Source organism: Ambystoma mexicanum, chromosome 10, assembly GCF_040938575.1.
Source record: "Ambystoma mexicanum isolate Mex_15411 chromosome 10, UKY_AmexF1_1, whole genome shotgun sequence".
In the NCBI taxonomy this organism is placed as follows: Eukaryota; Metazoa; Chordata; class Amphibia; order Caudata; family Ambystomatidae; genus Ambystoma; species Ambystoma mexicanum.
Window position 1 is genome coordinate 1,498,679,630 of NC_090932.1, and position 23,008 is coordinate 1,498,702,637.

Genomic DNA, 23,008 nt, shown 5'->3' on the forward strand with positions numbered 1-23,008 from the left:
ATGACAGTCTGGAAAAGTTACAGACTTCTAAAGCAGCAGCAAAATCTTTAGGAGCTGCTATCCGCCAAACTCCTTTTCGCCCCTCGGGAACCTCTGGGAGAGGAAAGTCCTTTCGCTATTATTCCGCATTCGGGAAAGGCAGAGGACAGCTGGCTCAAAGAGGCCAAAGGAGATCCACTCGAGGTGGACGGGTCAAAAGTACTAAGGCCGCAGCAGCAGGTGCCTCTTTACCCTCGGCATCTGCATCAGCCGCCCCCAAACCGCTCTGAGGCCTTTCCACACAATACACCTGTAGGGGCAGGTTAACTCGCCATCTGACGGAATGGCAGGCTATAACGTCAGATGCTTGGGCATTGGAGACAGTTGCCCAGGGTTACTGCCTACCCTTTCTACACATCCCTCAGAGTCATCCACCGGGGAACAGCTCTCTAAAAGTTCCAGATTCGCTCCTCTTGCAGGAAATTATAGACCTGCTAGAGAAAGGTGCCATAGAACCGGTACCTGTAGCGGACAGGAACAAGGGCTGGTACTCCCCCTACTTTCTCATACCAAAGAAGGACGGAGGACTCAGACCCATCCTGGACTTACGAGAATTGAACAAGTTCCTCAGGAAGGACAAGTTCAAGATGTTAACTCTCTCTCAGATCCTTCAGGCCCTCCAGCTCCAGGACTGGCTGGTATCTCTGGACCTTCAGGATGCTTATTTCCATGTGCCAATCCATCTAAAACACAGGAAATACCTGAGGTTCGCAATTGGCGACTCTCATTATCAATTTCGATTTCTGCCTTTTGGGCTGACCTCCGCCCCACGGGTCTTCACCAAGCTGATGTCGGTAGGGGCGGCGAGTCTAAGGAGGGAAGGGATCCACGTCTACCCCTACCTGGACGATTGGCTGATCAGGGCTGTATCTTCGGAACAGGCCCAGGCCCAGCTAGATTATGTCTGCCACTTCCTTCACAAACTGGGCTTCTCCCTCAATTTAAAGAAGTCACAGATGATACCATCACAGAGACTCCAGTTCATTGGAGCGGTCCTGGACCCTTCCCTGGGAAAAGCCTCGCCACCAGAGGTGCGGGCTCAAGATATTCTACAGATGGTCACCAAGTTTCAAAATGCCCAACGTCTCCCAGCCTTCGACATCTTGAGGTTGCTAGGCCTCATGGCATCCTGCATCTTCCTTGTGCCAGAGGCTCGCCTGAGAATGAGATCTCTTCAGTGGGCACTGAGAAGTCAGTGGTCGTGATCTCAGGGAGAATGACAGATCTCCTCTGGATTCCGGACAGGGTAGCCCGTGACCTGCAATGGTGGGCCTATCCAGAGAACATCTTGAAAGGAGAACTGTTTTGGCAACCATGGCCGGAGATAACAGTAGTCACAGACGCCTCACTCACGGGGTGGGGAGCCCATGCCAACGACTTGACCATCAGCGGTCGTTGGTCTCCATCGGAGTCCAGACTACACATCAACCTATTGGAGCTGAGAGCGATCAGACTAGCGCTGAAAGCTTTCCTGCCATCAGTACAGGGGAGAAATATCCTGATCATGACGGACAACACGGTGGCCATGCACTACCTCAACAAAAGAGGAGGCGTAGGATCACTGCCACTGTGCAGAGAGACGATGCAGCTCTGGTTTTGGGCAATCCAAGAAGGAATCTCTCTATCGGCAGTCCACCTAGCCGGAGAGAAGAATTTGACAGCGGATGCTCTGAGCAGGCAGAGCACAGTCTCCCACAAGTGGGAGCTAGCTCAGGAAGTACTTCAAGAGATCTTCGCCCTTTGGGGAACCCCTCAGGTGGATCTGTTTGCCACAAGCACCAACAGGAAGTGCGATCTGTTCTGTTCAAGGGAATTTCCCCCGAGAGGAGCTCTAGGAGACGCGTTCGTAGTGGACTGGGAGTTTCCACTCCTTTACGCGTTCCCACCAGTCCCTGTAATTCCTCAAATGATCAGGAGGTTGAGAAGATTCTGGAAAACCATGATCCTAATTGCCCCGGATTGGGCCAGGAGAACGTGGTACCCGGACCTTCTAGATATGTCCATCTGTCCTCCAATCCGTCTTCCACTCAAAGAGAATCTTCTCTCGCAGATGGGAGGTCAGGTTCTCCATCCAGATACCGGAACCCTCAACCTTCACGCTTGGCTTCTGAGGTACAAGGATTGGGACGTCATGGAGGTGTTGCTTTCGGCCAGAAGGCCAGCAACAAAGTCTTTATACCGCTGCCGTTGGAACAAATTTTGCAGCTGGTGTAGGGAAGAGAATATCAACCCTTTTTCATGTGGTACACCAACGGTGATATCGTTTCTACTCTACTTCGGCAAACTCAGGCCTTCAAGTTGGCACTGTAAAAGGCTATCTCGCAGCGCTTTCTATCTTCAAGTGCACTGCTGAGGAACCATCGTATTTCAAACTTCCTCTAGTGGTACAATTTCTCAAGGGATTAACTAATGTTTATCCCCCAAAACCATTCCAGGTTCCTTTATGGGACTTAAATTTAGTCTTAAACTTCCTAATGGGCACTCCATTCGAACCACTTCACTCTTGTTCGCTGAGATTTCTCACGCTTAAAACTGTCCTATTGGTAGCACTAACATCTTCTAGGAGGGTGAGCGAGCTACAAGCTCTCTCCTGTAAACCCCCACATACAATTTTCCACAAGGACAAAGTTGTCCTACAGGTGAAGCCTAATTTCCTCCCAAAGGTGGTTTCTGAATTTCATATTACTCAGAAAATTACCTTACCTTCGTTCTACCCTCCTCCCCATCCGGGGAAAGAGGAGGAAAGGCTACATAGGCTGGACCCAACGCAAGCTCTCAGCTTTTATATCAGCAGAATGGCTAGGATCAGGCAAGCAGACCAACTGTTTGTAGGATACTCGGGTCACAAGTTGGGACTACCCATAACAAAACAAACCATCTCCAGGTGGATTATTTTGGCCATTCTGGAATGTTACAAACTAGCAGGAAAAGAGCCACCCCAAAAGCTCAGGGCTCATTCAACCAGGGGTATCGCAGCCTCATCGGCTCTCCAAAGAGGGGTACCGGTCCGAGACATATGTGCGGCTGCCACATGGTCGTCCGCACATACATTCACAAAATTTTACAATCTGGATTCCTCCACTACTCAAGAGACCAGATTTGGCAAGGCCGTATTACATTCGGTCCATCCCTAAAGGGATACATGACATTCTCACTCCCACCTCCAATTACATGCCACTGCAATCGGAGTCTATCAAAGATGAGGAATACGTCGGAGGACACAATCCCTTCGAAGAACAAGTTACTTCTTACCTTGTAAAGTTCTTTCGACGGGATGTTTCTCCGACGTATTCCTTATCGCCCCTCCCATCCATCCCCGCATGGATACTTCCCTTGTGGTTGCAGTTTACGCTCCTTCAAGGTCAATAACCAATTCAGGCATGACTTTTCTTATGCTACAAAATGGAACTGAGCAACAGACTCAGCGCTTGGCTATTTATGGGCATGGTGATGTCGGCGCCGATACGGTGGCCGTCGAGGGACATCGACTCGGCGGACGTCGACGCGCAGCGCCCTCTACAGAAAACATTTCCGAAGCCAGCAAGCTGGAAACGTATTATCAAAGATAAGGAATACGTCGGAGGAACATCCCGTCGAAAGAACGTTACAAGGTAAGAAGTAACTTGTTCTTTTAAAATATATTGTTAAATATATAGCATGTTTATACCAGCGAGTGGTTTCCAAGCGCGGGATCGGGATTGAAGCCACTATTGCAATGCGTTGTCTTGCTTCCAAGACAAACACGTTGCCCCTGAGCTATCCTTGCACTTTCTGCAAGCCAGGGAGAAGGGCTCCCTTGTTTTTCCACTGGGAGCATGCTCCTGCAGAAGGGCGAGATACAAGAATTGCTATAGTATGTCTGAATGACTGAATACGTTCTTATTGTATCAACCGTCTGCTGTGCATGTGCGTGGCACTGTGCATTGTTGCATTTTGTGCAATGGATGTATGCATTCACTACATGAACAAGAGGTTTGGGACCATTGCGATGCTCGTCTTCTCGACTTGCCAGGTCCACATGTACAGTATGCCTTGTGAAGACGAGCAGTTGCTTTGTCTTTGGGATTAACTGCAGTTTAGCCAATTGTATTGACCACTAAGTGCTGTGAGCTGACTCGCTTTTGCGAGTAGAAACTGAAAAAAGCCCTCCATGCTTTCTCTTGCAATGCCGAGAGCAGTTTAATACAGGGTTGGAAACGCCAGAGTCTCAGAACCAAGTGCGAGATGGGCGCTAGGGAACATACACAGTAAAGAAAACCGGTTTGAGTGTGGATGAAAAGTCACATAGGGGATGTGTTCACATTGCTGAACTGGCGAGCGGGTCCACCCCCCTCAAGGAGGCACAGTGATAACCGTGCCGTGTCCCTCCCCTCCCCCCTGGTAGGGGGACGAGGACGGAAGCCTGCGAAAAGGCAGAGGGGGCAGCAAAGCCCAGGAAAACGGGCTGCAAGCCTGGCAAGAGCAACAAAGGAAAGGTGTGGGAGGGGGCGGGGGCCAACAGCTGCAAGGTTTTTTCCAGGAATACAAGGAGCCGGCCAGCAGTATGCTGCATTAGTTTGCTACGTGCCTACACACTGCAAGAGCAAAATTGTTTTACCACCGTAAATGGGAAGTCCTCTGGTAAGGACAAGAACCGATGGAGTGCAACACTGTGGAAGTCGCAGGACGGTGTGCTGTGTGTAAGCAACCAGTGGCACTGTAAGAACTGCAAATGAGTTGGGAAATCGGGAGGCATTTTCACTCCTCCCGGGATCAGTGCCCCTCTGAGGCCCAGCGGCGAGGGCGCTTGAGGAATGTAAGAGAGCTCAGCTTCCCCCGTCATTACCGGCACTCCTCCAGCCCAGGATTGGCCTGCAGAGGCAGGTGATTCAGACCATGGCGGTTGGGGAGCTTTGGCCTACAATGGCGTTGCTTAGAAAGACGTGGGGTGGGGTGGAGCAAGAAAAGTGCAAGTTAGTCAGCTGGTCGCTGCACCAGGAGAGCATTTTGCCAGAGGGGCTGTTACTGTGATGATAATCATGTAGTGTTTGGAAATAGATGAGTGATGTGGATTGTTATAATAAACCTGTGGCCTTTTTATGCCACAAATAGCTGTCTCAAGCATTTATATGGTCCTGAGGGAATACAGGGGTACAGAAATTGAGACATCCAAATATGCAATTGGTCTAGTAAGGGGACAAGTGCCCAGGTTATGGGCAGTGAGGGTGTGTTTTAATTTACTGTTCACAGTTCCCCGTTCAGCATCACCTGCGATTACCACCGTTACTGCCTGGGATTTTTCCGGCATCTACCCTGCGACCTATATGCAGGTGCGAGAATGGTGCTGGAAAATAAATATGGTAAGTAATCTGGTTTGAGTGCAGATTCGAAGTAACGAAGAGGGATTGTGAACAGTGCCAAACTAAGAAGTGAAGGTGTGTTTTCGTTCGTTGTCCACAGTTCCGGGTTAAGCATTGCCTGAGATTAACACAGTTACTTACTGGGATCTTCACCGGCATTTCCAGAGGCAGTATGTGCGATTTGCTTGGCTAAACATGATGGGTGTATTTGAACTTTTTTGGTTGTGGAGTAGTTTTGGTAGACACAGGAGTGAGCAGTATTTGTTCTGCTTTATTTGCAGGTGCAGCTTCAGTAAATAGCATGTAAATTAATGCTATGCATGATGCAATCTCCCCAGGCTGATACAATAAGGTACTGGAAACAGGGTTGTGTGCAGTTATCAAATTGTACATTTGAAGTATAGCATTATTAGCATGTGTTGGTTTTGTGTTACAGATGGGGACAGTAATCTACCATAGATTTTCCCTGAAACACACAAACATGGGTTTCGTTCAGACTATTGATTTGAGCACTTTAATCTAGTCCCTCATAAATGTCCAGCTTTTATGGCATAATGAACAGTTGAATGTGTATCGTTATACACAAATATTTCTCAAGATGCAATCGTTGAAATCATCAGAACCAAAGAACAAGCCTTCAACTTGAAAGATGTACATAATGAATTGATCAATTTCTGATCATGTTAAGTGTGCCCATGCACAATACGTTTTTCGGACATGAGGCAACGAATGTGTTCATGAAACCTTTCGTACAGGGGGGTGCCCTTGAGGACCGTCGGATTCGCTCAAAAATACTTTTACTTTTCAACTGCTATCAGCATTAAACAGTCAGAATCCTGATATTGAATTAGCAATAGAAGACTAGTCAGAAATGATAATGCAAGTTATTCCGCAGGACCACTTACAGGGATGCCTTTTTATTGGCAAAATCGCCTCACCTTGAGATGCTCAAATGTGCTTTTCTAAAAATGCCTTGAAGTACAGAGGAATTGTAGTACAATAGTTCAGCAACTGATTTGAAACCATGATTTTTATAAAGAAAAAATTCAAAGATCACAGTAAAGTGTTCCCACATCAGAGTACAGGTCAGTTCAAGAATGGAGACTCTACTTCAGCAATAATAACCAATACAGCCTGACGGATCGGCTATTATTACTATTAGCACCCCGGGTTTGAAATTTGGAAATCCTGGGTGCTAAGCGCAAGTATGTTTCAGTGAATGGGATGCCTCGGGGCACCCCGTTCACAGAAACAAAATACATACTTAAGATGGCCGCCATGGATCAGGAAGGCGTGGCTTTATGCAGAGCTCCTCTTCCATTTCCACAGTGGCCAGCATCGATATCTGCCACTGCTGAAGTAATCCGGTAAGTGGGGCTGGGGGTGCAAGGGATTGGAAATTAAAAGGGAATGGATGGTGGAAGGAAGATGGTGGTGCGCGGGAAGCAGCCATCAAGTTGCTTGTAACGCAGGCTTCTATCGCTAGATTCAGCCCACGATCCAAGCAATCCGATTGTGTCCCTCGCCCGGTTGGCAATTGTTGAAGAAAATCTCTAAATCATTTCATATGCCCTCTGAAGGTTCTACGCATTTTAAACGACTTCATTTAAAAAAGAAATAATTTTGGTTGTGCACTGTTAGACCAAAATTCAAGCAGGTTTTTTGGGGAGGCTGCCCCATTCCCACCTCCATATGCCACCCCTTACTTCCCAATCCCCACATTTACATCTATAAAAATATGGCTCAAATTCTGCTCAAACAAAAGTGCATGACCAAAATGTAAACTTTAAAAAGGAAAGTTGTTGAAAACAGGGGATATGCCCTCTGACATACACTTGACCTTAAAAGCCTCTAGTGTTCCATTTTAAAACATTGCCCACCTTTCGTTGACGAATTGTAAAATGTTAGTCACCAAAGAGCTGCCTCTATCTACATTCAAATGTACAAGGAATGTAGGAAACAATATAATGAAATCCGATATCATGACACCGACTAGTAAACACTTCTTTATTGGCTAAAACAATTGGAAGGTATGTATCCCTGCCTTGTATACTCTAACTTCAATATTGTTCTAAAGGGGGCTGAGTTAAGCCATTCACAAACAGGAGAACAAAACAAATTCAAAGTTTATGTAACATGCTTTAGTTCATTTGTTTATTATCTACAACAAAGTTGTTCAGAGTTGCAGTCAGCGCAGGCGGTTGAACTCTTGGTCTTTCAACCGTGCCTATTGCACCTTTGTTTCCAGAACATTTAAAATCTTCTACTTTCCATGGAGCGTCTCAGAGTTGCAGTCCACGCAGATGCCCAGGAACTCTGGTGCTTAGTTTGTCTGGTGTTGTACTACATATCGCTCCATGGACCAGAGAGATGTGATCCTGCTCACCACACGCAAGCAAGTTATCGATTCTCCTGTTTCTAACACGGACCCAATAAGTGAGCCACAGGTTGTTTTCACGTGGCTGGGAATGAAAAGGCAGTAAGTGAACTGGGTTATTTTACATCTAGTGTTTGCTGAGCTTCTCCAGTTTGCGGAAGGGAGTCTATTATTTTGGCCATTTTGTGGAACATTTCAGTACATAAAGGTGTTTGAAAACTGTTCTGTTTGTTTTGCCACCTATACATGTAGGATTCAAGGAGTGGTTAAAAAAAGGATGATGCAAACGACCAACATCACAAATTACGGATGCGGAAAAGCTGGCAGCTTTTAACCTTCCTTTTCCATTATCACATGGGGAGGCTGCATTGACAATATCCCAAGTACGGGGGTCGGGCTCCGTGTCTAATGCAGAGCCGTTTGCACACGAGCGCTTGACTCAACCCAGTCATTTAAGGGCAACAGCAAAATTCAAACAATGACGATTAGATCTTTTTTACCCCTATTGAAGCAGATCCAGTGAAGGCTTTAGGGGAATGGCTAACCGCTATTAATGAGGTACCTACTCAACTGGTCCAATTAGACCCTCAAAATCATGGGTGTAATGTAGAAGGCAGGAGCCAACTTCTACATTGACTATCAACATCAATGATCAGAGTTTTGTGCCTACTCCACCGAATGTGCAACAGAGATATGCCCCTGATATGGATTCATCTCTATCCCCCATTGTCATGATGCCTACCCCCAGGCATCCGGACCAAGCCCATCAGCCCCGGGAGCAGGCATCTAGACATTTAGTAAAACCTCAGCAGCCCCGGCTAGGGCTATCTGGGTTCAGTCCTCGCGCCTTAGGCGCCAGGCTCATAGTAGGAATCAGTCCTGGCGCCTAAGGCGCCAGTCTCGTAGTCATTATTTACCTCAGGCAGACCATGCTGCAAATGACTCCAATCCAACATGAAGCCTGAAAGGGACTATTTTTCTACAGGGACTATTTTTTACTCGGGTGTGGTTCTAGGGACTTCTTACCTGGGACTACTTTTGAGGCTATTTAAACCACACCCGATCAGCAACACACGCTTCGCGTTATTCTGCATCCAGCAGCGTAACACTCACAGTGCCTGCAGCCTGCATCCAGTCTTCTGCCACGCCCGCCTCGAATCCGGAGCTCCTAAAACAAAGGGGAAAGAAAGGGACAAGGTTAGAAAACTAACTTATTTCTATTCCACACCTGATTCTGGATCCACCTGTAAAGAACATCATTTCTGCACGCGCCGCACCTCCAGCTGCAGCGCCGCACCATATTCGCCAGTCTTCACAGCATCCTTCGGGTCAGCGCTGCCTCCATCATTTCTTCGTGGAACTTCAGCACCTAGGAGACAAAAGAAAACCACAAGGTGAGCCGAGGGAACCAACAAATATAATTCTTACCATCATAGACTTATCTGATTTACCATCGGAGGCATCCTTTTGTGACACTCCATATTTTCACGTGCCGCATCTGTAAAGAGAGACAAAACAACACGTTTTCCTCGTGCAACATTTACCAGACAGCGCCGGGTAAGACAGACTCTTACCTGAGCGCCACCAGCTGCCACAAGAGCATCTTTTCACGAGCCAGCTGTAAGACAAGAAAGGAAGGGGCAAACAAGAGTGAACATCATAGAGTTCAATATGTCTGAACTTAATACTTACTGGTCCTCACCAGGAACCTCAGAGTCAATACTCTCTGGAACTCTCCCGAGCCTTCAAACCAGTGAAGTAACTGGAATCGACGCGCCCCTTCAAATCCACGCAGGATGGAGAGCTCATCTTTCAAGAATATAAGGTGAGATTGCTGTGAGGGCATTTCGGAGGTGATTAGTTGGGGAGGACTGTGGGGGTGCCATCACTTGAATCCACAAGTGGCTAAATCCATCTCTCCACTTGCAGGAGAATATTTCTACGGGTTAAGCAGACAAGATTAGAAGGGCAGATCCAGCCATTCTTCGCTGCACTACGCATCACGTGGGTGGAGACCGCAGCTGTCCGGGTCCGACCGACGCCCCTGTGGGAGCCAGGTGAGCGTAACACCCATTGACTCTACATCGCCCTTTCGGCCATCAAGAGCGCATTCATCTGCTTTGAAGAGAATGGATCAAAATAGGGGTGATTCTTCTGATCAGATTCTAGTGGAGATCAACCAGGTGCTATATATCCTTTTATCTTTATGAGGCTCTAAAGGTGGAAACTAAAACAAACTCTGTCCTTTGAATCTGTTATTCAAATTTGATAACATCAAATTGCCTACTTCTGCCAAAGAATGTTTGTTTAATCAAAACCCCCAGAAAATCGAGGCTCAAGTGAGTGAGCAGCATAATAATTGTGATATGTAAAAGGAAATGGGGTCAGAAGCCCAACCTAGGAAAATTCAACCTGAAAATGTGCTATGAGGTGACTTGCAAGAGAGTGTGGTTCTTGTAAAACGGGCACAATTTACTACCAATTCCGCCGATACACTGGTGAACTGTCCAATTGGCATGAACAATGAAGTACCTGGTCATTTTTAGGAAAAAATTCCTTAATAGTGAGGCAGCAGTTGCTCTACTTATGGGTCAACGTTGCCCCTCCTGAATTCATTTGTGTGGAAGAACCTTGCCATCAGCGGGCTGCTAATTCCAGCGCCCAGTCTATTACTGACGCGTTTCGGAACAGAAAAAAAAAAGTCAAACAAAATGGCCGCTGGGAAAGGAAAAACGTAGTCCGTATTCCCTTTCCATGGCGGCCATAGAGAGCGGAGGGGATAGTTTGCAGGGGAGAGGGGTTGGAGAGAAAAAAACGTACTGAGTCCCCAGCAGGGGACGAAGGCAGCCTCCAGCCATGGGGAGGCTCAGAGCAGGGATTGCCCCATTTCGAGCCTCCTCATTGGCTAAGGGGCTGCCAACAGCCCCCTCCTCCCCCGCCGGGAACAAACCCAGGCACGTGTGTCCATGGGATTACACCTAGGTATGGCTCGGAAACGAGCCAATCATGTTAAGTGTATCCCGTGGACGCATGTCCGCCGGGTACTAATGTAGAATCACCACCTCGTACACATAAATTGCCTATGATTTCAGGAAGGTCTTACTCAAACAGTGACCTGCTTGGATTTTGTCAGTGGCCCAATCAGAAAAAAGGCTGAGGCCATTAAATCAATCAGAGTGCCTTCCTTATTCAGGGTCACTGAAGGCAACAATTCAGTAGTTCATAATCATGCAACTTCATTTCCAATGAGCGTTTGCAACAAAGTTTGGTGGGAAATCCTCTTGGGTCAGGTAACGCATTGAAAGGCGCTCCTTCCTCGGGCTCATTTAATTGCTTAAATTAATTCAATGAGACAGGTAATTGGGTTGGCGGTCCTTCTGATCGGCTACCTTTGGCCCCAAAGGGATTCCTCTGAGGCTCCAATGTGGACACTGGATCAAGACAGGACAACACTTGTGTTGAACATCCATTTATGCTTTTAATTGAAAGTGTCCTGTCAGATAACCAGGCTTTGGTATTAAATTGTATGAACATCTTGCGTTTACACTGAAATTCCTAGCTTGGCTGGCATCACTACAAGCGATTTGCACAGAGTGGACTTTATTGATATGTACAGGGCTGATCTCTCAGTTATGTATGTCAGTTCTAAAATTGTGCTTGTCATTCTGCATGAACGTGAAAATCTAAGAGAATTTGGTTTTGATCTCAATTTTACGGAAAGATCAAGAACCGTTTCAGATTTAGCTGGTAATCTCAGGAGTGTAGTTGCCCTTAAAACTTATGCAAGAATGATGGCGAGTGAAGCCGCTATGGGCGGAGAAAATCTGGCATTAAAGTGGAAGATGGTTTCCGAAGAAAGCAGAAACTGGTCCTGGCTGTTACATGTGAAAGTCGAGTTGGCCAGCTCTTATTTTTGTCTTGGAACACGTGTGGACATGTCCACCTATTTACAAATCCCACTGTTGGTATAAAACTAAAATCTCAAACAATAGTCAAGTTACAAGAGACCTGGCTGAAATCGCCCCATCTGTTCATGGTTTTGCTGTGAGATTCTAGGCAGCTAAACAGGGGGAATTGGGCCGCCCCTATGGCGGCCTTCTGAATCTTGTAAAATCTTGCATGGAAATTGTAGTTCTGGGGAGAACTCTGCTTTGTTATTTTGCCAACACGCGTTAAAACTTTGGGCAAATACCATTTCCACTTTCTAATTGTTATTGTGCATTGGCACATGGGTCTATGTGGTTTGGAGTATTCTCTAAAACACATTGCACTCTTTAGAAATGAGTGGAGTGAGGTGTATGTGGGTTGCCATATTATTTTGGTAGGAGATTTAAATTCGGTCTTAATTTGGCTATCTGGAATCAGTATGAATTGCGTGGAGTTTTTCGAAAAAACAAACAACATAATGGCAGACAGTGGATTGAAGGCTTAGCAGGTTTGGGTCTCTCTCCATTGAATGGCACCGTTTTTGTTGATCTTCCCAAACTACTGACCTTGTTAAACGGTGTTGTGTATTCTACTATTTATTTATATTTTTGTTGGGAGATGGATGTCTGAGAAATGGGTCCTATTGAAAATTGTTCCAACAAGCTTCAGTGACCATTCAATTCTTGTGGCACAATTTGATGCTAGTCCGTGGAATGAAAATCCTGGGGAATTTGGACCCAAAGATTTAATGATCAATACTGCGGGCAACCGGGTATCATGGAATGCGGGCACTACCTCTAAAGTGTATGACTCCATTGTGAATCTTTTGAATTTATCCTTCCATGATTGGAAATATCCTTTCACAGTGAATAACATGGTAGGGTTTTGTGAGTGATCTCTTGGAGCTTAGCCTCACTACTAAGAAACAGGGTGGTACAGTCACAACTAGGAAACTCTCATGTTTGTAGTGAGATGGTAGTACTTTGGGAAAAGGTAAATGAGATGGGCCCTAAAACAGACCAGGAATAATGTTGGTCTGCTGTCTGATGAATGCCATGATCCGGGGGATTTGGCAGACCTACAGGAATTGGCTCCGAAATAGTTGAGCTGAGGTTATGTTGTCGAAATTAGAACGTGCAACATTTTTGGAAGCTTATTAATAAATTGGACCTACAGGGAAGGTGTTTAGTCTCTGCAGCGATCTACAAGAAATAATCACCAGTAGCTGTTACATTTTGAATGTGAAAATGTACTTGAAGTAATTAATAATATTAGTACTTCTCGTGCTCTCGGCCCAAATAAGCTATCTTAATTTGTAAGTTTGAACCGGTAGATTGGGCTACAGTATTGTCTTTCTTGTTTAAGAACATGGTGAAAACTGAATCCTTCCCTGCTTCTTGGTAATTGGTGCACATTTTGCCCATATATAAAAAGGGAGCTGCATCTGACCCTGCAAACTATAGACCCATTGCCATTTTGGATGCTGACAGCAAGGTATTTGGTACCATCCTATTATCACACCTTGAGCTATGGGCATCCGAAACGAGATTGCATTTAGGCGACATATGGGAACATCTCTGAATGGTCTCATGATGAAGTGCATACAACATCTTGCGTGGGAGGGTAAATGTGACTTATTTATTGCATCGATTGACCTTATGGCCACCTTTGATGTTGTGGATCGTAATATTTTGTGGTTGAAACTTAGCATGAGGGGAATTCCAATATGTGTTTTAAGGTTCATTATTGTTTTATATGTACACTCTAATATTCAAGTTCGATGAATCACACTGGCCTTTTGTCTCGCCACATACCGACTTCCCTGGGGTCAGGCAGGGATGTGTTTTTCGCACCTGGATGTTTAATTTATACATGGCAGACATGGGTAATTATTTGAAATCGGCAACCTTTATTACTCCCAAGCATCACAACATGAGACCGCTCTGGATGGCTTACGCCGACGATGCCCCCATTTTTTATTGCATTCCTGTGAGACTCCAAAGTCTGATGTTTTTTTTAGTCTTTGTGGATGAACATTCTTTGAAGATTAATCCAGCTAACACAAATCATGCAGTGCTCTAAACGCACAAAAGACACTACCTTTCGCTGGCAAATTGGTTTATAACCTGTGGATAAAGTGGATACTCTTGATTTATTTAGGGTTTTTCATAACCTCTAAACCTGGTAAACTGAAGCTCCAAATGTGGCTCAAGAGTCGTGCCTCAGCCCTTGCAAACCAATTAAGCAGGGTTGATGCAAGCTATGGCAAATTGTCTTTATGGCCAAGTCTTCAGTACTATGAAGGGAACATCCCAAAGGTTCTATATGGGAGGGCCGTGTACATTCTGTCCATTCTTGAATACGTGCCTACTCTTGAGGCCTTGATCTGGAGGAGGGCTTTGCGTCTCTCAGGCTCTCTGCCCATACATGCAATAAGATATGAGCTGGGCATTGTTTCTTTGAGAGCAAGAGCCCACTGGAAATGTCTTTCATTCCTAAGGAAGATCTAGTGTCCAAGCGAAGGATCCTTGTTTGTAGACTTAAAGGGTTCTGTTTTAGTACATGATTTTTATGAACTATGCCGTGATCTCCTGCTTGAATCTTGTAGTTTCCTGAAAGAACGTATTGAAAAGCCGACCAAAGCTGAACAGTCCCTATTTAATCAGCATTGGATTAACACCATTGAGAGTATCCATATGTACTCATCCTTGGGTCATTTGCATGAGGATCATAAAAAAACTGGGGATTCTAGCACTCTATTTAGCGATCTACCCAGATAGGTTTACTCAACGTGTTTTCCTTTGCTTCCGTTGGAATCTCGTTTTAACCAAACAGACTCTGGTCAGATATGGCATGTTGACAGCGCATGCTACATGTAGATTCTGTAATGAGAATAATCAATGTGAAACTCTGAAACATCTTCTGGTCTAATGTACTGCGATACAGGGTTTAAGATGGAAAATGCAGAAAAAATGTCTGGGATTGTTTGCTGTGGGTGAAGGAACTGGTGCTGCTTGGCGGGTCATACTACATCCACCATAGTTGCAGTGACTGGTTTCTTAAAACCTCTGAAGCTCGAAATGATCCCTTCCTCTACTTAGTGTTGAAATTCTATGACTGTGTTCTGTGGTCTTACTTTTATTTTGTTATGAATGAACTGTGCCTTCAAGGTTTTTCCCCGATATTGGTGATAATAATTGCATTTTTCTTCATTCATCTATTTTTTTATTGAGAATTTTGAAATGTCCTTCTTTCGGTTGTATGAATTCTAACTATGAATGTTATTGTAATGTTAATGGTACCTTTTTTTTTTTGTTAACCGAACAATAAAACATTTTGTACCTTCAATACGCTAGAAGCTGGAAAATGTAGGTTAAACCACAATGACAGTATGAGAATTAATGAACATAACTCTTGACATCAAGACTAATAGAATGAAATCACGAGTTGCATTACATTTCATTTATGCACATAAAATCCTGCAAATCCTGGAATTAATCAGAAATGTATCACAGAGGATGGCCGTGAAATTACTAAAACTACTTAGCAAGTGCACAAAGTTTGAGATTAAACTGTGTAGAATCATTTTAAGTCTAATAACTAAAAACGCTCACCTGCCATTACATGACAAGTCTGTTGTTTTACAAAGCAGGACTGGTAAAAATAAATCTATATATATATATTTTTTTCTCTGTTTTATCATCCTACTCTTTTATACTTTGGATGGGATGCATTGAGAATGTTATTAGGTTGTGGGTTCACTGTACAAGATTATAGGGAGTTTTTAAAGACGGTATTGATTGTATAATACTGTGGTAATTTAATGTAATTTGTAATGTATAAACTGAAATGTATTTGTAAGCCATGCGTATTTTTGATATGTATATATTGTAAAGTGAATAAACACATTGTAAAAAAAATGGTAAAAATACGCAGACGTTTAAAACCGGTGACTGAGCTCAATGGCAGTCCTACCCGCAGCTATGGAGTTGGAACCCTGAAGTCCAACAAGCGACTGTTTTTGTGTTTGCACATTGCACTGTATTAAGTTATAAATAGTGACGTTTTATTTTAACTCTGCTGTTTAAAATGGTATTTGGACACGATTAGAGTAACATGGAATGTTCCGAAACTTGTGGAACATTTGAGACCCGAATTACCAATTTTATTTTGATATGCTTTGAAGGCAGCACATACAATATAAGGCAAACAGCTTTTGTCTCAGGCATTTGAGTGCAGATGACTGATAAACAGTGTATTTGGAACATATTTACTATACACAGTGCTTTCCTTGTTGGTCACGAGTCTCACAAAGCACGGAAAAGTCAATTGAACATTCAAACGTGCAGCGGCTGCTACTCTTCTCCTCCATGTTTAGTCTCTGTAGTCTGTTACCATTACGAAATACTACACATACCCACCGTCTTGGTACAACTATGGCCATAGCACATTTTGTGGCAGGCAGTGGGAAGATGCTTCGTCAAGCTATATACACGAACACACAGTAGCAGCGACCCTGTCTCTCCCTTCGCCATTATATTTTAAAACTGTTAATGGCATAGTTTTCCATTCCTGCCACACGGTGTCTGCTAGTTCATAGTGATACAGGGACTATAGGCTTAAAGTATTTGCACTAATTCTGGCAAGTAGCACTAACGTTCTGCCCTTTCCTCTTGGCCCTTCATGGAAAAACCTCAGTTGTTTTCTGGCTTATCTCAAAGCAGCTCCCTTCACAACTCAGTGGAGGTAGACCTAAGATGCAGTGTTCTGAAGTCGTTGCTGTATCCCCACACAACTCCTAAATGTAGTATTTTGTGGAGGTGGACCTCAGATGCTTTCTTCTAGCAGGTCTTTCGGCGTCTTCCTTCATAAGAAGGGTGTAGTTACCGAATGCTCTCTACAGACAGAACTTTGACATATTTGCCAAGCCACAGGCTCTCTGCAGTCTTTCGGGAATATAGTGCTAAACTGGTTGCGGCAGGGCAGGTCGTGTGCTCACTGGTTAATGGAGTTGATGTTGTCTTTACATGTGAGAAGGGCGTGGTTTCTGTTTTTACGACCTTAGTCCATACTTTCCGAGGCTATTATGTTTTAATTAAGACTTGGTGCAAAGAGAAATTAAGACACAATGTAACGTTGATTTTACAGGAATTTATGTTCATTTAAATCTTTAGTTTCCAAGCTTGGCATCATGTAGCATTGCATTCAGTTGTGACTGGTTCATTGCTGTATACCTTAGCATAGAGCACATTGCTGCTAGTGAGTAACGTCGCTGACATTTTGTATAGAATCACATCGAGATGCTTGCTAACAGTTTCTAGTTTTCACATCGCAAGACTTGTAAACATTCATTCCGCATCCCTGGCAGGGTCCTCTTTGGATCGTAGAGGTTTTACAGGAGTCTTAATATGCAATTCCGAAATACTAATTTCGAATAGATTGTGTCCTCCCACGTATTCCTGCTCCTTATAATATTCGTATCCTGCCAGCTTTGCTGCTTCGGAAAAATAAATTCTTGGCACAGGGCGCTGTGCACGAAGTCGTGGCGTCGATGTCCCTCAACGGGCTCAGTACCGTGTTGATGTCACCATCAGTATAAATAGCTTGTGTCGCGCCCGATGGCTTTAGTTCCGTTTTTCCGATTGCTTCGCTCTTGAACGGCACGCTTTAAATGTTTCTTCAGAAAATGTCGTCTTCCACTCCTTCTACTCCCAAGACGGGGTTAAAAAAATGTATTGACTGCAGATCGAAGATATCAATTACTGATCCTCAGTGTTTGTCTTTGGTGCCTAGGTTCAGACCATCGAACCGGCGACTGTGGCTCCTGTCCGTCGAGGACGGAGAAGGCCCTTCGTGAGAGGAAGGGTAAACTGGCGGTAGAGCGGGAAGCCTCCAAGGCCTCCTCAAAAAGACATAGGAAGTCGAACGATTCGAAAGCATCGGATCATCGTAAAGACTCTTAAGAAATCTCGATCTCGCAGTAGATAGAGAAGCTCTTCCTCTTCAAAAAAGGTAAAGAGGAGACATAAGTCGGATTCCCCAAGAAAATGGGAAGAATTTAGAAGGAAGATGATGGAGGTCTTTGAGAATCCAGCCTCAACAAAGAAGCCTCAAAAGAGCCAGACCCCGCTCGCTCCGTCGGACGACAAAGGGAAGTCGGGAACTACTGTGGTAAAACCCAGTAGTATGGGTGAAACGCGAAAGACTAGAGTCGATGTCAAATCATCAAAGATTCCTCAAGAATCGAGTGTTTCCCCGACACCGTATAAAAAACAGAAGTCATTGAAACCCTCGACGACTTCGTCAACGGCTTCGACATCAAAGCCAAAAGCATTTTTGACGCCTTTGTCGAAGTCGTCATCGGTTTCTTCGCAGACTCCTTTCGATACCATTGAAGGTTCCTTCGATTTCTTCGACCCAAACTCATGAACAGGAAAGGAGATTTGCTCATTTACCTAAGTCAGACTTCTTTAAGTCTATGGGCCTCATTGCAAGTATGGGGGTAGCCATGCCGCTACTGGCGGCATGGCTACCCCCATACAGGGTCCGGGTTCCCGGAATGGGGAAGTACTGGCCCATTCCGACCTTGGAGGGCCCGGTAATTCCCCTTCTCGGGCACCCTGACCCGGTACATCCCCATTCGAGCCCCCATAGGGCTCAATGGGAATGGGGAGGATGCAAACAACGGGCCCTTTAATGACGGGCCAGTTGTTTGCATCCTGGTCTGCTCGCGGGACCCGCTAAGGACACCTGGTTTTACCAGGCGTCCTTAGCGGGTCCCGCGAGGAGACACCGTAATGCGGCGATAGAGGGATAACGGGGCAGGCATCTCTACCAGCCCCGTTATCCCTCTACCGCATACCTCGTAATGAGGCCCTATGTCTTCTATTTTTGAAGAAAGTGGCTCTGAAGAAGTTGTTTCTCCTTTTGGAGTGCAATATGGTACTAGAGAGGTCCCAGAAGAATTAATCGATCCAGAATCGAAGATGAGACCTGTGTGATACCCTTCACTCTGCTAGTGGCATTGATGCGCCACCTGAGCTGGAGATTGCAAAACCTGACCCTGCAGAACATGCAGATTCAGGGTACAGGAGTCTAATGAATAGAGTGGTTTAATACATGGGCTGGGGTAGAACCTCACCCACCAGGATGATCTGACTGACATACTTGATTAGGGCCCCAGAAGGATCCAGTTCTATAGGGCACTTCAAAGAACGATAGAAAAAAACTGGGAAGTTCCTGATACAATTGCTGCAGTCAACAATCATTTTCCAAAGAAGTATAGAAGTTCTAGTTCTGATCCTGATCATTTAAGCAGGCATCCCACTCCAGAAAGTCTGGTTGTTCAGGCTGCAACGTCCTCAAGACAAACAGCAAATCAATCTATCCCCCCGGATAGAGAGGATAAGAAGGTGGATGCTTGGGCCCGTAAGGTTTTTACCTCTGGTAGCATGGCTCTCAAATCAACTAATGTCAACTGTACCCTGGCCAGGTTCACCCATATCCTGTGGGACTGCATTTTGGCAGCGGCTGAACATATTCCGGAAGGCAAGGAAAGGGAAGGCTTCCTGAATATTGTCAAAGACGGAAAGGAGGCAATTGCGGAATTGTCTCCAGTCTGGACTGGATACTGCTGATAGTAACAGCAGATCCATGGCTGCAAGCACAGTGCTATGCAGATTTGCATGGTTGAGGAAGACGCGGTTTGCACCACATGTGCAGGCCAGAGTTCTAAACATGCCTTTTGATGGCTTGAGGCTGTTTGGTAGTAAAACTGATGAAAGCTTTGAAAAACTACAGACCTCAAAAGCGGCAGCTAAATCTCTAAGCGCCTCCATGCGACCGCCTCAGAAACCTTATTGGGATCATCTTCCTGGAGAGGTCGTCCTTTAGGTACTACTCTTTTGGTAGAGGAAGAGGACAGGCCAGTTAAAGAGGCAAGAGAAATGTTGCTCGTGGTGGACGAGGAAAAAGTGCAAAACCAGCCTCGGGAACGGCATCTTTGCCCTCAGCCGCTCCTGCAGCCGCCTCCAAATCACTGAGGCCTTATCACACAAAACCCCGGTGGGAGGCAGAATCTCTCAGCATCTGAAAGAATGGCAGGGCAGTAGCTCAAGGTTACTGCCTTCCCTTACTAAAAAGGCCTCTGGACCATCCCTCGGGAACCAACTCTGTCAAAATTCCAGATCCGCTCCTGTTGCAGGAAATTGTAACCCTGCTAGAGAAAGGTACAATAGAACAGGTACCTGTAGCGAAGAGGAACACGAGGTGGTACTCTTCCCCCCCCCCTTACTTTCTCATTCCAAAGAAGGACAGAGGATTGAGACTCATCTTGGACTTAAGAAACTTGAACAAGTTCCTCAGGAAGGACAAGTTCAAGATGGTAACCCTTTCTCAGATCCTTCAGGCTTTCCAACTCCAAGACTGGTTGGTATCATTGGACCTTCAGGATGCTTACTTTCATGTGCCAATCCATCCCAAGCACAGAAAGTACCTGAGGTTGACGGTTCTCACTTTCAGTTTTGAGTTCTGCCATTCGGGCTGACCTCTGCCTGAGGGTTTTCACCAAACTGATGGCGGTTGTGGCAGCGAGTCTCAGGAGAGGGGGGGATTCACGTCTACCCCTACCTGGACGATTGGTTGATCAGAGCGCGTTCTCCCAAACAAGCTCAGGAACATCTGTCGATCACCTGTCACCTCCTTCACAAACTGGGCTTCTCCCTCAATTTCAGGAAGTCTCACATGTTACCATCCCAAAAGATCCAGTTTATCGGAGCAGTTTTGGATTCTTACTCGGGCAAAGCCTCGCCTCCCGAGGTGAGGGCTCTCCACATTCTGCAGATGGTAACAAAGTTGCAGAATGCACAGCATCTGCCGGCCTTCGATTTTCTGGGATTGCTCGGCCTCATGGCATCCTGCATTTTTCTGGTGCCAGAGGCCAGGTTGAGAGTGAGATCCCTTCAATGGGCCCTCAGAACTCAGTGGTCCCAGTTCTCGTGGAGTATGTCGGATCTTCTGCAAGTCCCGAGCACAGTTGCTCAGGATATACTATGATGGGCTTGCAACGACAACATCGTCAAGGGAGAATATTTTTCACAACCATGGCCGGAGCCAACAGTAGTGACCGACGCTTCACTCACAGAGTGGGAAGCTCACACCAACGATCTGACAATCAGCGGTCGTTGGTCTCCATCGGAGTCCAAACTACACATCAACCTATTGGAGCTGAGGGCAATCAGACTAGCGCTGAAGGCCTTCCTGCCCTCTGTACAGGGAAAGAATGTCATGATAATGACGGACAACACGGTGGCCATGTACTACCTCAACAAGAGATGGGGCGTAGGGTCACTACCACTGTGCAGAGAGGCAATGCAGCTCTGGTTCTGGGCAATACGAGAAGGTATGTCTCTATCGGCAGTTCACCTAGCCGGAGCGCAGAACACGGCGGCAGATGCTCTGAGCAGGCAGAGCAGTCTCCCACGAGTGGGAGCTAGCTCAGGAAGTCCTTCTGGAGATCTTCGCCCTTTGCGGAACCCCTCAAGTGGATCTGTTCCCGACCACGGTAAACCGGAAGTGCGAACAGTACTGCTCAAGGGAATTTCCTCCAAGAGGAGCTCTAGAAGATGTGTTCGTGGTGGACTGGAAGTTTCCACTTCTGTACGCGTTTCCGCCAGTCCCTGTGATTCCACAAGTAATCAGGAGGTTGAGAAAGTTTAGGAAAACCATGATCCCAATTGCCCCGGATTGGGCCAGGAGGACATGGTACCCGGACCTTCTGGACATGTCCATCTGTCCTCCAATACGTCTTCCGCAAAGCGAGGATCTTTTCTCGCAAGAGGAAGGTCAGGTTCTCAATCCAGTGGTTTAGACACTCAACCTTCATGCATGGTTTCTGAGAGGTTGAGATACAAGGATTGGGATCTTCCGGATGACGTAATGGAGATTTTGCTTTCGGCCAGAAGGCCAGCAACAAAATCTTTGTACCGGTGTCGTTGGAACAAATTCAGTAACTGGTGCAAAGATAAGGATGTAGACCCTTTTCAGTGTGGCACCCCAATAGTGCGCTTTCCTTTTGCATCTAGATAATCTGGGGCTCCAGATCGGAACAATTAAAGGATATCTAGCTGCTCTGTCCATTGTCAAGCGCTCCCCGGAAGAGGTTTCTTACTTCAAAATTCCATTGATAATTCAATTTCTGAAAGGGCTTACTAATGTATACCCTCCAGTCGCTTTTCATGTCCCAACTTGGGATTTAAATCTAGTACTTAAGTTTCTAACTTTTATACCTTTTTAGCCTCTGCACTCCTGTCCCTTGAGGCTTCTAACATTGAAGACTAGCCTTCTTGTGGCCTTAACCTCAGCCCGCAGGGTTAGTGAACTACAGGCTCTCTCAGGTAAACCTCCATATACTACTTTTTACAAGGACAAAGTGGTTCTTCTTAAGGTTAAGCCATCTTTTTTACCAAAAGTAGTTTCTGACTTCCGCTTGTCACAAAAGATCATATTACCAACATTCTATCCTCCTCCTCATTTGGGCAAAGACGAGGAGAGACTGCATAGACTGGACCCCAAAAGGGCTTTCCGTTTTTACATTTCAAGAATGTCAAAATTACGTCAAGATGACCAACTTTTTGTAGGTTAGTAAATTGGGATTAGCCGTGACAAAAACTATATCCCGCTGGATAATTCTAGCTATAATTGAGTGCTACAGATTGGCAGGAAAAGACCCAAAAGATGGGCTGCAAGCCCATTCCACTAGGGGGATGGCTACTTCTGTGGCTCTGAAGAGGGGTGTCCCTGCAGCAGATATTTGTTCAGCTGCAACATGGGCATCAATGCATACCTTCATCAAGCATTCTTGCTTAGATGCCTCTTCCTCCAATGAGGGTTTATTTGCCAAAGCGGTACTTCATTCCGTCCATGAGAACAATAACTAGTACTCCCACCTCCAAAATTGCCACTGCTATGGGAGTCGATCATAAGATGAGGAATACGTGGGTGGACACAATCCATTCGAAGAACAAGTTGCTTACCAACTGTAACGTTCTTTCGACTGGATGTTCCTCCCACGTATTCCTCATTGCCCCTCCCATCCTACCTCGCAGTACAGTTTACGTTACGCACTTTCCTCTCACAAAGAGTCTATCAGTCATGAGGCACGTCTGAGTGTTCCCCGAATATTTCCTCAAAAAAAACAGAACTGAAGCCATCTGGCGCGGTACAAGCTATTTATACTGATGGTGACGTTGACACGGTACAGAGCCCGTCGAGGGACATCGACGCCACAACCTCGTGCACAGCGCCCTCTGCTGAGAATTCTTTTTTT

At 45.7% G+C, this 23,008-nt stretch overlaps 1 protein-coding gene across 3 annotated transcripts in view; it reads left to right on the forward strand.

Moving 5' to 3' along the window:
- Positions 1-23,008, forward strand: part of CCDC62 (coiled-coil domain containing 62) — a 498,667-nt gene that overhangs the window by 281,125 nt on the left and 194,534 nt on the right. The gene's annotated exons all lie outside the window — the stretch shown is intronic.